Source organism: Chlorocebus sabaeus, chromosome 5, assembly GCF_047675955.1.
Source record: "Chlorocebus sabaeus isolate Y175 chromosome 5, mChlSab1.0.hap1, whole genome shotgun sequence".
Taxonomy (NCBI): Eukaryota; Metazoa; Chordata; class Mammalia; order Primates; family Cercopithecidae; genus Chlorocebus; species Chlorocebus sabaeus.
The window spans coordinates 75,095,285-75,111,387 of record NC_132908.1 but is presented as its reverse complement, the minus strand read 5'-3'; the positions used below and the strand labels follow the sequence as shown (position 1 = coordinate 75,111,387).

Here is a 16,103-nt window from a genome sequence, read left to right as displayed (position 1 = left end):
ACTTGACTTTAGGATACTTTATCTACTGGTTTGTTTATTCTTTTCATAAGCTTTCTTATTAAAGGACTAAATCTTATCTCCCATCATAAAGCATAAACATATATATATGTGTGTATATATATACACATACACACATACATATACATATTTATATAATTTTTTAAATGGGTGCATTTGGTGCCTCTCTCAGCCCAGAAAGAGGGAAGATAAGGATGACGAAAGGATGCAAACAGGAAAAGACCAAAGAAAAGACAAAATTATCCGTAATAAATGCTATGGCTTCAGGCAGGCCAAGAAAAATCATCAAGTCCTGTGAGTAAATCTACCACCATGTAGCAGGGCCTCCAAAACGCACTAAAATCCAAAACAAAACTCAACTTGTAGAGTGTGGTAGCTGGCCCTGATGACCCCTGCCTCTCAGGATTCATACCACTGTGAAATCCTTTCCCCTTTAACAAGGATCAGACTCAGTGATTTCCTTCTAACAAAAAGAATATGGCAAAAGCAGTAAGATGGCACTTCTGTGGTTACATTACAAAGAACTGTGACTTTCGTTTTACCAATGGATTCCATTTCCTTCTTGGCTTACCTGCTTCCATAAAGCCAGCAGCCATGATGGAGAGCCCTACGTGGCAAGGAACCAAATACCAGGAAGGAAAGGAAGCCTTCAATCCACTGGCCCATAAGGAACTGAGTCCTGCCAGCAACCACATTGGCATGGAAGTAGATCCTTCCCCCTTGAGCCTTGAGATTGTTACCTGCTATAATGCCTACATGACAGTTGAATTTCTACCCTGTAATAACGCTGCTTATCTTTAAGAAACAGGACACCTATGATAAAAAGTTCCCTCTGTAACCAGCCCAGCTGAGATTTGTTAGAACCAAAACAGCTGACCCAAGGACTTAAAAAAGACCTCAGGCTTCATTATAATCTCATTTCCATGCTAAATGGCACTCTCACCAGCACCATGACAGTTGATAATCACCATGACAATGATCAGAAGAAGCCATAAAAGGATAAAAAGGAAGGCAACATTCAGCCGGGTGCGGTGGCTCATGCCTGTAATCCCAGCGTTTTGGGAGGCCGAGGCGGGCGGATCATGAGGTCAGGAGATCGAGACCATCCTGGCTAACCCGTGAAACCCCTCTCTACTAAAAATATTAAAAAATTAGCTGGGCGTGGTGGCGGGCACCTGTAGTCCCAGCTACTCGGGAGGCTAAGGCAAGAGAATGGCATGAACCCGGGAGGCAGAGCTTACAGTGAGCCGAGATCGCACCACTGCACTCCAGCCTGGGTGACAGAGGGAGACTCCATCTCAAAAATAATAAAAAAAAAAAAATACACAAACAACGAAGGCAACACTCTGGTTCCAGGAAGTTCACTGCCCATCTCAAGAGAAGACATGATTATTTCTCCCCTTGATTTTAATGTCCAGCTTCTTCATTAAAACAACAACAACAATGTCTATATTTTAACTTCCTCACCCCTCATTAGTGGAGCAGCTGATCTGTAAATTTGTGAGCACGCTCCTGCTTCTCAATTCCATGACCACCGAATAAAGCCTGTACTGCTTGACACTCACCTTCGGTTTTGTGTGTTACCTTCATGACACCCAACAGGCAAAGACCCCATTCTTTTGGGACGCCAGCGTTGTTGGTAAGAAGATGACTCCAGCCCAGTGGACAACTTGATTGCAGCATGAGAGACCCTAAAGCAGACAGCCCAGCTAAGCCATGGCTGCTTCCTAATCTACAGAGACTGTAATATAATGAATGTGTGTTGTATTAACCTGCTAACTATTGAGGTAATCTGTTATGCAGTGATAGATAACTAATACACACAATTTTATTAATTTCTGCATTTCTGTTTTGCTCATCTTGAGGAATTTTACTCCCCTGTTATGAATTGCTGTGGTCCTTCGGTCAGCTTCAAAAAATGAGCTGAAGGGACCACATACTCACAGGCCAGTATTTCACTGCATGGATTGGGGGCAAGTAATGAGAGCAAGGCCATCGTCTCAGAACTTCTATTAATAACAGTTTCTAGGCCAGAAGCAGTGGCTCATGCCTGTAATCCCAACACATCGGGAGGCTGAGGCAGGCGGATCACTTGACGTCAGGAGTTCGAGACGAGCTGGGCCAGTATGGTGAAACCTTGTCTGCACAAAAAATACAGAAGTTAGCTGGGTGTGGTGGTGGGTGCCTGTAATCCCAGCTACTTGGGAGGCTGAGGCAGGAGGATCGATTACACCCAAGAGGTGGACGTTGTAGAAAGCGGAGACTATGCCACCGCACTCCAGCCTGGATGACAAAAGGAGACTCTGACTCCATAATAGTAATAATAATGATGATGTTCTTCTGCTTTCTTTGGCTGCTATCAGCTTACAACAAAGTCTGCCTTCCTCCAGTACCCCTCTGCCAACTCCCCAGTGACAGCTGTACAGGTTTGTGAAACAGAATCCTGCATGGTTTCTTTTTTCTTTCTCAAGTAAATGTCTACTTTTGCACTTCCTTCCACTTCCCACTAATTTTTAATTTGTTATCATTACCTTTTGGAACAATGGAGTCTAAGGGGGGCATGCATGTATGCAGATATCTACATAAATGTAGTTGAATAATTACACATACACTTTCACCTCTGATAAATATGGATTCAATTCCATCCCTATCACTTACTAGCTCAGTGAACTAAGACAGTTTACTTAGCACTTCTAAACTTCAGTTTCCTTGTCTGTAAAAGGAGGACACTTTTCTTGAACTTCTACAGGATGTAGAAATTCCACATGATGATGAAATAAGTTGCTTTACACAGATGTACTGATTTACAGCGAATGCTTAAGAAAAAATTTATTATAGTATTAAAATATTGCCATTGTTACTGGCATCGGAGTAAATGTACAGAGTTACAGATCTAGTTTCCTCTATAATTTTAGAAAATCCATCTGCCCAGGGTCCCTTCCAAGGCTACACAGCAAACTTGAACTGAGCCAGATTTTTATAAGATCAAATAATCTGCTTGTTTGTTTCAGAAAACAGGAAATAACTACTCAAACGTTTCTAAAAACCTTACTTTTGCAAGGCACTGTAGTGGACAGAGTACAGAGAAGCATAAATAAGACATTCAGCCATCATGACCTTCCAGTATAGCAAAGAAAAGCATAGGGCACAGCATAATACACCTAAAATAAGTATACACTTGGCAGTGGCTCACGCCTGTCATCCCAGCACTTTGGGAGGCCAAGGTGGGTAGATCCCTTGAGGTCAGAAGTTCATGTCTAGCCTGGTCAACATGGCAAAACTCTGCCTCTACTAAAAATATAAAAATTAGCCGGGTGTAGTGGCACATGCCTGTAATCTCAGCTACTCAGGAGTTTGAGGCTGGGGAATGGCTTGAACTCTGGAGGCGGAGGCTGCAGTGAGCTAATGCCACTGCATTCCAGCCTGGGAGACAGAGAGAGACTCCATCTCCCAAAACAAAAAACAAACAAACAAAACAAAAGAAAGTATACACTTGGTACTATAGTTGACGTTCACCAAATACTGAGAAAAACATATCATAAGTAATTTTCATAAGGCAATAATGAACAATAAGAATATTAATTATAATATCCATAATAGTAGTAGTAAAATCATCACAATAATAACCCTTGCTGGCATTTACTGAGTTCCTGGGATGTGACAGAAATGCTTCCAAGTCTTTCCAGGCCTTCCTGTCTTCGGTCCTTGCAACAACCGCCTGAGGCAGGCAACATCTGGTGTCACAGCAAAGGCGGAAAAGGACCTGAGACTTCAGGATGTTGACCAAGGCCATGGAGAAGGCAAGGGGCAAAATTCGATATTTAAACCCAAGACCAACCCAGAAGGTGGAGACTGCAGTGACCCGAGATCACGCCACCATACTGCAGAACAGAACAAGAATCCATCTCAAAAAAAACAAAAAAAAAATTTGGGGCTGGGCATGGTGGCTTACGCCTATAATCCCAGGACTTTGGGAGGCTGAGGTGGGCAGATCACTTGAGGCCAGGAGTTCGAGACCATCCTGGCCAACATGGCGAAACCCCATCTCTACTAAAAATACAAACAATTTAGCCCGGTGTGGTGGTGCACATCTGTACTCCCAGCTATTAGGGAAGCTGAGGCACAAGAATCACTTGAACCCGAAAGGCAGAGGTTGCAGTGAGCCAAGATGATGCCACTGCACTCCAGCCTGGGGGACAGAGTGGGACTCTGTCTCAAAAAAGAAAAACATATTTCGAAATGTATTTATATTAATAGGAAGTTCCCAATTAATACAGTCCTCAGTATTTCAGGAAAAGGAAAAAAAAACCAAGACCTCCTCAGTCAAAAGGCCATACTTGTTCCATACTTCCTATCTAAGACTTGAAAAGAGCTTCACAGGTTACAAAATGTTCTCTGGAACATGGTCTCAAGTATGATGTGTATATTTCTTGACCTTTGTACATTAAACTGATAGTTTACTAACTAGTTTTATGGATGATCCCTACTGGTACCTTTTCATCACACCAAAGGAAGAAAAAGACATCGATACCATGAGCATTTCTGTTTTTCAGTTAGCCTTTCCAGACCTAAAAGAAGCAAAATAACCCACTTATCAGTCCACATACAGCCAGCTACGCATTTGACTCTTTTGGCCAAAGGACGCGCCCGTTTTCCAAAGCAGAGCAAAGGCTAGGCTCACCAAAAACATAAGTAAAGCTGTTTCTTTTCTTTCCCCCCTACACCCCCACTCCCCGCCCCAAGAGAGAACCTTGCTCCGTCACCCAGGCTAGAGAACAGTGGCACGATCACTGCTTATGGCAACCTCCACCTCCAGAGTTCAAGTGATTCTCGTGCTTCAGCCTCCTGAGTAGCTGGGACTACAGGAAAGCTCCACCACGCCCAGCTAATTTTTTTTTTTTTTTTTTTTTTTTTTTTAGTAGACACAGGGTTTCATCGTGTTAGCTAGATTGGTTTCAAACTCCTGGCCTCAAGTGATCCAGCCCACCTCAGCCTGTAAACTTGTTTGCTTATTTGTTTTGTTTACTAACCAAAGGTGATCATATTATTTCTTTCTGTGAAGATGAATTGGTGAAAACAATCACTCAAATTAAAGCTCCTTCCCGGGCTGAAGTCAGAGTGGTTTCTCCCTTCATGCCTATCGTCTGTCTTCCCAACATATGGTTCCCATGAGGACAGGGAACTTGTTTAGCATTCTGTCCCTAGCGGAACACCTGGATCATGTTAGATGCTCAATATCTGTTAAATGAAGGAATGCCTGCACATCAAAAAGATCTCGTGCCAAACTTTTTGTGGCCCACACACCAATTTATTCAGGTGAGAGCCCTTCTTCTAGAACATTTTCCCCCTTTACTGACCAATGCCCCAAATCCTTTCTGGAAGTGGATGGGGTATGATAGTTACAAAAGGGCACAGGCTGAAAGAATGGCTTTTGGATAAAAAGAATCTAAACTCTACCACAGCTTATACCCTGATGTCAACCTGTAACATTTCTTTCCCTTCACCCCACGAGGTGGTACGTCCAGAAAGGTCTGCATGTTACAGATGGGCTTACCTGGCTTACTACACGATTAACTGAGATGCAGCAAGTTTTACTGCAGGTTTGGAACCTGGGATCTGAAACACATACCGAAGAATTATGGAGCTTAAATGATACCTGTAGCATTTTCTAGGCCAGTCGTTCCAAGGACAATCCCATCACTTCCAAAAGTAACAGTAAAAGGGAAAAACAGTCACACCAGCATTTGAGTGGGTTCTCTCTGAAGTCAAATATATTCCATTGAAAGAACTGTTCCTTGTTCCGTAACTGTGTCCTTCCTACAATTTTCGACATGAAAATATCCACTCTCTTACAAAACGATGGTGGGTTCGGTTTTCATCCAAAATTTATGAAATACTGTATCTGCGGGCCCCTGTTAGTCTCCGTTTATTTCCTTTCAAATTAAACTGTTCTATTAACCCACAGGATGACCATGCTTGGTTAACGGATTCATTTAACAGATAAGAAAACTGAGGACAAGAGAGGATAAGTGATTTGCTCAGAGACACACAATTGTCTAACGAGAGCACACTCTAAAATGACATTAGATGAGTAAGACATAAAGAAGGAAACCCATGACCATAAAGCCCGGCACAGAGCTGGGAACATGTTCTCAGCTGATTTGCAAAGTATTCCTTTTTCTTGGTGTAACAAGAAGAGGGAGAGGGGTTCCATTTCCCGATGATTCCGAGCACCAGGTTTGAGCCCTCTTTGTTTTTGCTAGGAAAACATTACCTTACACCTCACAGGGAAAAATCAACATGTCCAGTGAGTTATACAAAAATCAATGTTCATAGAAGAAACATTCCAGAAACATCATCATGGGGCAATACAAACTCCTGGCCTCAGTTTAATCACGCTGGCCTCCAATATCTAAACTGTGTTGCAGCCAAAAATCACTGGAAGTAAGTATGAAACCGGAGAAAAGGAAACTGAAAGAGGGGAGGATCAAAGAAGGCACCACAAACTTAAAAGAAAAAAGAAAAGTAATACAAGAGCTAGAAAGAGTTATAAAGAGGCAGTGCATTACCAAAATGCCAACGGGTACACAGAAGAAAAGGAAACCAGAAAGATAAAACTAGGGGAATTGCAAATCTTGGTTAAATGTTCATTAAATAATTTGTCACACATATTAAGGCCAGATAGTCACTTTCTTCCCCTCTCGGGTGCTCATTCAGGAACAAAGGCTGAGGCTGACTTAAGACACCATAAAGCAAGGCAGAAAAAATACAGTGATGAGATACTACAGCCTCACAAACGCAGATCTAGTTTCCTTCTCTTTGATTTTAACAAGAAAGTGGCCAATGTTTCCTCCAAGCTAAGGTGTGCTGTTGGTGCTAGTAAAACAGGCAACAGGGGGCGGAGCTTAAAATCTGCACTGTGGAAGTCTACTGAGTTCTGATGACCAGCGTGTAATCTGTCTTAGTGGTTCCTGAGGCTTGGACATACAGTTTGTTTGTTTGTTTGTTTGTTTTCTAATCTCACTCTGTCACCCAGGCTGGAGTGCAGTGATGCTGCTATGTCAGCTCACTGCAACCTCCACCTCCCAGATTCAAGAGATTTTCATGTCTCAGCCTCCCAAGTAGTTGGGGCAACAGACAAGAGCCATCACGCCCGACCAATTTTTTTCTATCTTTGTAGTAGACACAGAGTTTCGCAGTGTTGACCAGGCTGGTCTTGAATCCCGACCTCAGGTGATTCATCCGCTTCGGCCTCCCAAAGTGCTGGGATGACAGGCGTGAGCCACCGTGCCTGGTCCATATGAGGATTTTATGTTCAGTGTTAACAGGGAGAATTAGGCCTTTTATGACAGACACAGTGCCATCATTAGGACAATGGGTATTTTTAAACAATGGGAAGAGAAGCCATCAATTTCTCGTGAAATAAGCCAGAAGCCGAAAGACAAATACTCTGTGATATCACTTTCTGTGTGGAATCTAAAGCAGTCAAACTCACATAAGCAGAGAGTAGAGGGCAGTTCCCAGTAGGGGCTGGTAGTGAGGAAGTGGGAGGGGGTGGTGAATGGGGAGATAGTGGTCAAAGGATCCTAAGTTTCAGTTAGACAGAATGAATACGTTCTGGAGATCTACTGTACAGCATGGTGAATACACTTAACGATAGTTATAATAATAATGTATTATATACTTGACAATTGCTGAGACTAGACTTTCAATGCTCTTGCCACACACAAAAAATGATAGCTATGTAAGGTGATGGATGTGTTCATTAGCTTGATTGTGGTAGTCATTTCACAATGCATATGTGTATCAAAACATCACATTTCACACCATGAATACATATAATTTTTATTTTCTTTAGAGATAGGGTCTCGCTATATCACCCAGGCTGCAGTGCAGGGGCACCATCGTAGCTCACTGCAGCCTTAACTCCCAGGCTCAAGTCATCCTCCCACCTTGGCCTCATCAACTGTTAGGACTATAGGCATGAGCCACCATGCCCAGCCACAAACACACAGAGACACACACACACACACACATATATATGAAATTTTTATTTGTCACTCATACCTCAGTAAAGTTGGGGAAAATAATGGTAATAATGACAGCAATAATAATGTTTATTGAGTATCTAGTATGTTCTGAATGCTGAACATTCATAATCTTTAATTTCTACTGCAAGTCAATAACAATAGTAGTTAACATTTCTTAAGCGTCTAGCACACTGTAGAAGCGCTGAGTTCATAATGTCTTTAATTCTCAAGACAAGCCCATGAGGTAGTTCTAACATCTCAGTTTTACCCGTGAATCTTAATCAGGTTTTGAACCTTGCCCAAGAGTTAGAATGGGAGGGAGCTAGGGTTGGACCCGAGAGCTGTCTAGCTCTAACCTTCTCCTGTCTCCCCTGTGCCTCGCCTCTCTCTCCTTACTTTCATTCCCTCCACACATACCCACACTGCTGGGTATGTCCCTTACATGTCATTTGACCGTGAGCTTGGGGGGCCTTCGGTACTTGCTGTGTGACTCTGGGCAGCTCTCCTTGCCTTATCTTTTACGTATTTACACATTCTAAACTGTAATTCCTTGCCTACCTCAGAGGCATAAAGGATAAGAAGTACAGTAAGAACTCTCATTTATTGAGTCATCTTTCATGTATTCATTTACAAACGTTTACTGAGAATTTACTGTATGGACCAGGGATACGGTGAGGTGAGGCAAAAACAGCACTGTCAAGAGAAGGGGAGCCAGACGTTAAATAAGAAACTACAGGCTGGGTGTGGTGGCTCACCTGAGATCAGGAGTTCGAGACCAGCTTGGCCAACATGGTGAAATCCTGTCTCTACTAAAAATACAAAAATCAGTCATGTGTGGTGGTGCGTGCCTGTAATCCCAGCTACTTGGGAGGATGACACAGGAGAATCGCTTGAACCCGGGAGGCGGAGGCTGCAGTGAGCCGAGATCATGCCGCTGCACTCCAGCCCAGGTGACAGAGCAAGATAACTCCACCTCAAGAACGAATGAAAGAAAGGAAGAAAGGAAGGAAGAAAGGAAGGAAGGCAGGAAGGCAGGAAGGCAGGAATGCAGGAAGGCAGGAAGGCAGGAAGGAAGGAAGAAAGGAAGGAAGGAAAGGAAAGAAGGAAGGAAGGAAGGAAGGAAGGGAGGGAGGGAGGGAGGGAGGGGGGAGGGGGAGGGGGGAGGGGAGAGGGGAGAGGGGAGAGAAGAGAAGAGAAAGAAAGGGAAAAAGAAAAAGAAACTACAGGCCAGGCATGGTGGTTCATACCTGTAATCCCAGTATACTTTGGGAGGCCAAGGCAGGTGGATCACCTGAGGTCAGGAGTTCAAGACCAGCCTGGCCAACATGGTGAAACCCCGTCTCTACTAAAAATATATAAATTAGCCGGATGTGGTGGCAGGTGCCTGTAATCCCAGCTACTCAGGAGACTAAGGTAGGGGAATCGCTTGAACCTGGGAGGCATGGAGGTGGGCCGAGATTGTGCCACTACACTCCAATCTGGGTGACAGAGAGACACTCCATCTCAAAAAAAAAAAAAAAAAAAAAAAAAAACAAAAAAACAAAAAACTACAGAAATTATCCTTTTAAATTGCAGTTGTATTGTGTGAAATGTTATGAAGAAGAAATTCTGAGGACTCTTCATTTACTCATTCAGTATATTAGGAGTGCTATTAGGAGTCAGATAGTATTCTAGGCAGCGGCTGTTCCGAGAGAACATATTGGAGAGCTTGATATAATCTTAGAGACCAAAACTGCTTCCTTGACGTGTGCTGTTTGGACTGAGTTTTGCAGGATGGGTAGAAATTAAGAGCGGAGGAGGAGTATTCTAGGCTGAAGAACAATACGTTTCAAAACCCAAAGGAGGAAAAGAGCATGGAGCCAGAAGCGGCTTGAGGTATGGTGGGTGAAGTGGATGGGGACCGGATAAGACTAGATGCCTTTCATTTTAACTCTCACTTCCTCTCACAACCACCCTATAAAATAGACAGCATTTCCATTTGATAAATGAGAAAACTATTAAAATATACACACCTATTCAACAGTGCCGGCGTCAACACCCTTACCCTATCCTTTTTCCCCATAATCAGAGTTTGCCTCCCACTCTAGAAGCTCAAAATGCCAGTTATCCACTTTTCTAGCCTCCTTTATATCGAGGATTTGCATAAGTGACTCAGTCCCAACCAGTGGAGTCTCACGGGAAGTCAACTCAGGAGGACGGTTCTGAAGCAGAATGCTCTCTCTCTTGATAAAGGAAAAAGGCGTGCAATGAGGAGTCTCATCCCACCATCTGTGCCTTCAGACCTTATCAAGTAGGATGCAATGGCTGGCACCATAGAAGCCATCTTGTAAGCATGAGGCAAAAGTGAAGATCATCACAAAGGAGCCACCAATATAGTAGCCAAACACAACCCTTGCTGCCTCAGCTCCTCTGGACACGTGGGAAAGCAAAAACTCTATTATTCCAACCACCTTTAAGTGGGTGTTAATAACTTGTGGCCTAAAGCAGCTAAACTGATGTAGAAAATTAACCTCAGAAAGGTCAAATCATTTTAAAATTATGTAACTAAAAGGTAGCTGAGGCTGCGTTTTGAATACAACTCTCATGATTCTAAATCCTTTGCTCTTTTCCAACTTACTTATATCCATTGGTCTCTGGACTAAGCAAGCACTGTAAACTTAAAAGCTTTGGACATAATGACGAAAGACTACTAAAACCAATGCTAATGCTAATCCAGGGCAGGAAGAAGAATGTTTCAGGCTGTGACAAGGTGGCCTCAGGCAGGGTGAGAGGAGCCCAGGCAGCTACTGGGTCCTTCTGTTGACAGGCAACTGCAGGAAAGCGCCAGTGTGGTCCAACGACAGAGAGGTCCTGAGAGTTCAGTTTTCTAACATATCTGGACTGGCAAGAGAAAGGCAACCAGAGAATTCAGTCCTCACTCGGGAGTCTCGAAATGTTTAGATTCATGAAGAATACAATGAAATTTCCACTTTGAAAATCATATTACCCCCTCCCAACAGAAAGAAGCCTGTTTCATACACCCTCTGCTTTGTATGTGATACACCAATGTACCAACACACATTCAAGCAGGGGACTTTGTCCTTGATGGCATCTATAGTGTAGTCAGCTGCAGGTATGTTTAAAGGTGGAAAGGGGGAGAAGTGTTTTTCTAAAATACTAATTTCAAGAACAAATCAACATCTATTATCTCCTTCATCATGTTTTAAATTGTAACAACTATAAATCACCCTGCAGCGGGTTATTCAAGGGCAGAATTACCCCGTTTAGCTTTCACGAAGGTTAGAAGAATGACATTTTGTGCTTTTTCTAGCTATAATTTATAACTTTGCAACAGAACCAGCCTTGCCGGCCCATCCATTAGCAGGGTAGCCGCACATCCGTTACAACTCAGCACGATGACTGGCTTTACGCGGGCACAGGAAACGTAACCCGATCGCCGCAGAAGTTCCATAAACGTAAGCCATTTTTTAATGTAAAATGATTTGAAAACGCAGTTCCCTAAAACATCTGCTAAGCTCTTGCTACCCTAACACATGATATTCTTTCTACTGTTACCTGCCAACACAAATATTTGGTTGCACAAAACCCTCCTAAGAGGCACGTGACAGTGCTCAGCTTCCCATTTACATACTGGTCCACAAAGGACTGGCTTGGACCTGGGAACCCTGGCAAGGATGCGTTTACCAGAAATGAAAGCTTATGTGGAAAAAAAAGGAGGAGGGGTGCGGCATTCATTTCAGTGAAGGTGCTGTCAAACATTTAAAAAAGGAAGCATAACTGCATAAGTAGCTATAGATGGAAGGGGAACTACTGTGCACTGGATGCAGCAAAGGCAGCTGTGAGTAGCAAGTGAAAGTTTACAAGGCTGGTATATCATTTTACTGAACACGCTGGGTGAGCTCTCTGCTTTTCAACTACAAAATAAAGATAATAATTCTAAGACTGCAGAACTTGGAATTATTAATTCTAATAGAAATTATGAGAAATTAATGAAAATATATGCTGATACATAAAGCATCGTGGTATGTGGGATAAACTGCCAACCTGCATCTCTATTTGGAAGTGCGGTAGGATTCTAAAGTCATCACACATGGCTACAACTGCAAAAAGCCAAGATTAGCCTTGAAAATCCCTATGTGCACCAGATACAACGCCCAGTTTTGTGAATTAAAACCCATAGAATAATATGTATATACAAATATAGATACTAAAATACAATACATTTTTTCACCAACTCAGAAATTCTTACCAAATACATACTAATGCATGCATGTGCAAAACATTTTAGAGTAATTTAACTGCATAAAAGAATGTTCTAGAGACAGGAAAATAAACAGGCAATGCACGCATGACGTGACTTCATTATGAGAAAGTGCTCAGCAAATGTTAGTTTCCTTTAACATATTTTAGAAGCAGCTATTTGAAGTATCTTGCATCTTTTTTAGAAGAGCATTTAAAAATAACTCAATTTCCAAGTTTATCTGTGATTTTTATTTTACCATAAATTGGAGGAAGGAGGAAACAAATACTTCTCCCCCAGAACCCCCCAATTCACTTGTCCAGTTCTCTACATCTCAAGAGGAAGAGGGAGGCAGAGACATGGCTTTACCAGTAGGGGCCGCTGTGCTGAGAATTTATTCTTGTGAGTTTCTCATTAGTGATTATTATACTGCAGGCAGCCAAAATGGAAAAATTAATTAATTTCAAAGTGATAATGCATTTACAGCAACAATTAGAAATGTATAACTGTAAAAGGGCAACATTTAAAAGACAGATTACATTTAATAAAGTTGCACAAGAACATCCAATTGTAAAATTACTGATCTGCAACAATATTCCTTAAAGAGGCACTTAAAATAGCCTGACTCCATGAAGGGTGACCTAATTACTGTAACTAAAATCACCGTAGTCACAGCAAGTCACAGCAAATAAAAAAGGGACGTTGATATTAGAATACTGCTGTTTAATACTTAAGGGAGCCGGCTACAGGGAAGAAATGAAGGCAGGGTTTCGAAGCACAAGGCTGGGTTGTATTTCTTGCTCCCTTGACCTCATGCATTGGAATGTGTACTCCAGCAATACTCATATCAGAAGCAAATACCCACTCTAAGGTGAAAGGCAGACAAGGCAGACCACACTAGCCATCTGGTGATAGGGAGATTGCGTCTATGCTAACCCTCTCAATCACAATTAGAAACCCAGCCACATGTGGCCTGTGGCTACCTTACTGGAGAGCCAGATTATAATCATTGCAGAAATTCTATATCCATCATTATTGATGTTATATGCATTACTGTCAGTCCTTACACCAACCTGTATCGCAATTATCGTCTTAATGAGACAGACTCAGATCGCTGGTAACCTAAGTTGTTCCAGTGGTCAAGGGTAAGAGCTGAGCTTAGCCATCAGCACCATTAGCAGGAGAGCTGCGAGGTCCACTGCCCCAGGTTGACACTTTCTTTTCTTGCCACCACCAGGAAGCCATGTCAAATTCCATCTCAAGCACAAGGGAAATGCTCACGTCCCCTGCCCTTTCTATGAGTGCCCCTCCCCAGACAACTTCAACAAAACCTGGGATTTTTGTGACGTCACCACTTTTCTCCAAACCCTCTCATGAACTACCCACTCATTTTCCCACAGCTTTCTCACCCAGGGACCTAAAGCTTAGTGCGCCTTTAATCTTTTACCCTGGGCTGCTCCCAGAGGACATCTGTTTCTCCCAAGCCTTGCCTTGCTCTAGGCATTGAGACCTGTTCATAAGCGGTCTCTGAGCTCTCCTGCCAGGGAAATAGGAGAGACTGTGGTAGGGTGCGGCAGAGGCTGCTGCACACTGTTAGGGTAGGCAAAGGAATTAGGCACGGAGGTCGGGCATCTGTTATCACTAGGACACACTCCAGGTATGGTGCTCACTGAGTAGCAACCTTCGTCCAGTTCATGGTGCATCCTCCCCCACATGGTAATCCTTCTGCCTCCGTTTCTAACCCCATACTCTGGTTTTCCACTCAGCCCAAGTCCTGAGCACCCTTATCCCCAAAACAGCAACACTCGGGTATCATGATACAGTCACTGACCCAACTTAATTTGCTGGTACTTTTTAGAAATACTCCTGTTAGGTTCAACCAGTCAACATTGAAGTCTGACTTTATTAAGCGTATTATATTAAATATTAGGTAACTCTTCTCCGATACATAAAAATATTTACTCTGCATTTGTATTTTAGCAGAACTTATCTTCCTTCTTTTCCCACCTGCCCTGGCCCAGAGTCCCTAAACAATGTGATAGGGCCACAGAATAACAGTTTCCACTATTTTCTGTCAACAACTCCTCATCCATTTGCGTCGATGACAAACGACAAGATGCTTCTATCACCCTTCACCAAATTCCATACAGTCACAGAGTCACCTCTAAATCCTTCCCATTATGTCCCTCTGATCAGGGACTTTACGGAAGAAGGAGAAAATGAACTCTCTGATGCCACCGAACCGAGTTCCTTAGAACCCATCAGTGATCAAATACTAGTGAGATGACTCAACACCCAAAGATTACAAATGATGGTTGATTGGGCTTGCTAATGCGGAAGGCACTGGGCCAGCAGAAAATAAGGAAGAATCCACCTTTCTCCTCTCCTCTTTCCTAAATGCCTCATTTAAACGGCACTGGCACCCAGTTCAGATCCATATTCTTTCTTTTCATGCCAATTGAAGGACAGAGCAAAGTATGAGGCATAACCACGGTCAAAGAAACCGGCATGAAGAGGCTGCGCTTATGCAATCATCAGGAGCAAAGTCATGGGGAAATTTCAAAACTCTGTGATCCACCTGCAGATAAGTTTCATTCATCACTTCCTAGGGATCAATCCCACCCTGCGGCATGGAGAACCACTCTCCATACGTGCCTTCACTGCAACTGATCCTAAGTGTTCAGCTCTCGGAATATGTCTGTTTACTTTGCATAAAAACCACTTGGGAGATTAAAATAAAAGATGTACTTACTTATTTCCTCCTAAGCAGTTCTTTTAAGCAGTTCAAAAGACTTTTGATGTGGTTTTAAAAGTCGTTCCCAAATACCAAGGTTAAGGATGGCAGGTGGGAATGAGTGTAAGAGAAGGCAGCAGACGGTTTCCAAGGCTGTGACATTGGTTGGAGGATAATAGGCCAGCGATACTTCTTTTTTTAGTTGTTGTTTTGCTTTCTTTTATTAACATCCTAGGTTCAACTGTGAAGGCCTGTGATATCTCTAAAAGCCAAATGTGTTTTGGAAAAGGAAGATTTCTGTACAGTAGATTTCAAGTTTGGGTAATTGGAATACTGGTGTCCACTAATAGGAAGATGTTTTTGAAGTCCTTTGGTTTTGAAAAATAATCTACCAAATACATTGTGGAAAACATGCTTTCTTCATTCAAATTACTTCCTACTAAAACAGTTTCACAGAAGAATGTTCTTAATATGGTTGATAAATGAACATCAAATTATAAAAACATCATATCACCCTTGTGAACACTTCCAAATGTAACCACAGTACCGTGATTCATCCAAAATCGTCTTTGGGAAAGTAAAGAAGAAAACACACTCCTAGCCGTCAAAGGATTCTCCAACAGAGGATTACACCCATTAGAAGAAGAATTTAGAACATCAGATACAGATTTTCTACGAAACAAAGGAATCACATCTCCTGAAAATTCAGTAGTCACAAATCTTTGTTGTCCACCTACTGACACAAAACAGCAGTTTTCAAGCACTCCACAAAATAGATTTTCAAAGTTTCTGAATAAAACCCCCCCCCCAAAAAACAAAACATAACAACAACAACACAAAAAACAAATCACCATTTCCATAAGGACTTGCAGCCATGCTTAACATGATACTGAAACCCACATGGTCCACCCGAGCCCTCCAAGACGCATTTACCCCAAAAGATTTAATCTAAAGTTGATGCAAATGTGTTCAAGAGCCCTTTATGATGGGCAGGACAATGTTATTGCTGAGACCAGACTCATGCCTGCAAGAGGTAAAAAGGTGGAGACACATGTGTGCAGGTTTCTCTAGGGCCCAAGGT

General features: G+C 42.6%; 1 protein-coding gene across 2 annotated transcripts in view; it reads right to left on the bottom strand.

Moving 5' to 3' along the window:
• Nucleotides 1–16,103, bottom strand: part of WWOX (WW domain containing oxidoreductase) — a 1,120,883-nt gene that overhangs the window by 766,612 nt on the left and 338,168 nt on the right. The window lies entirely within an intron of this gene.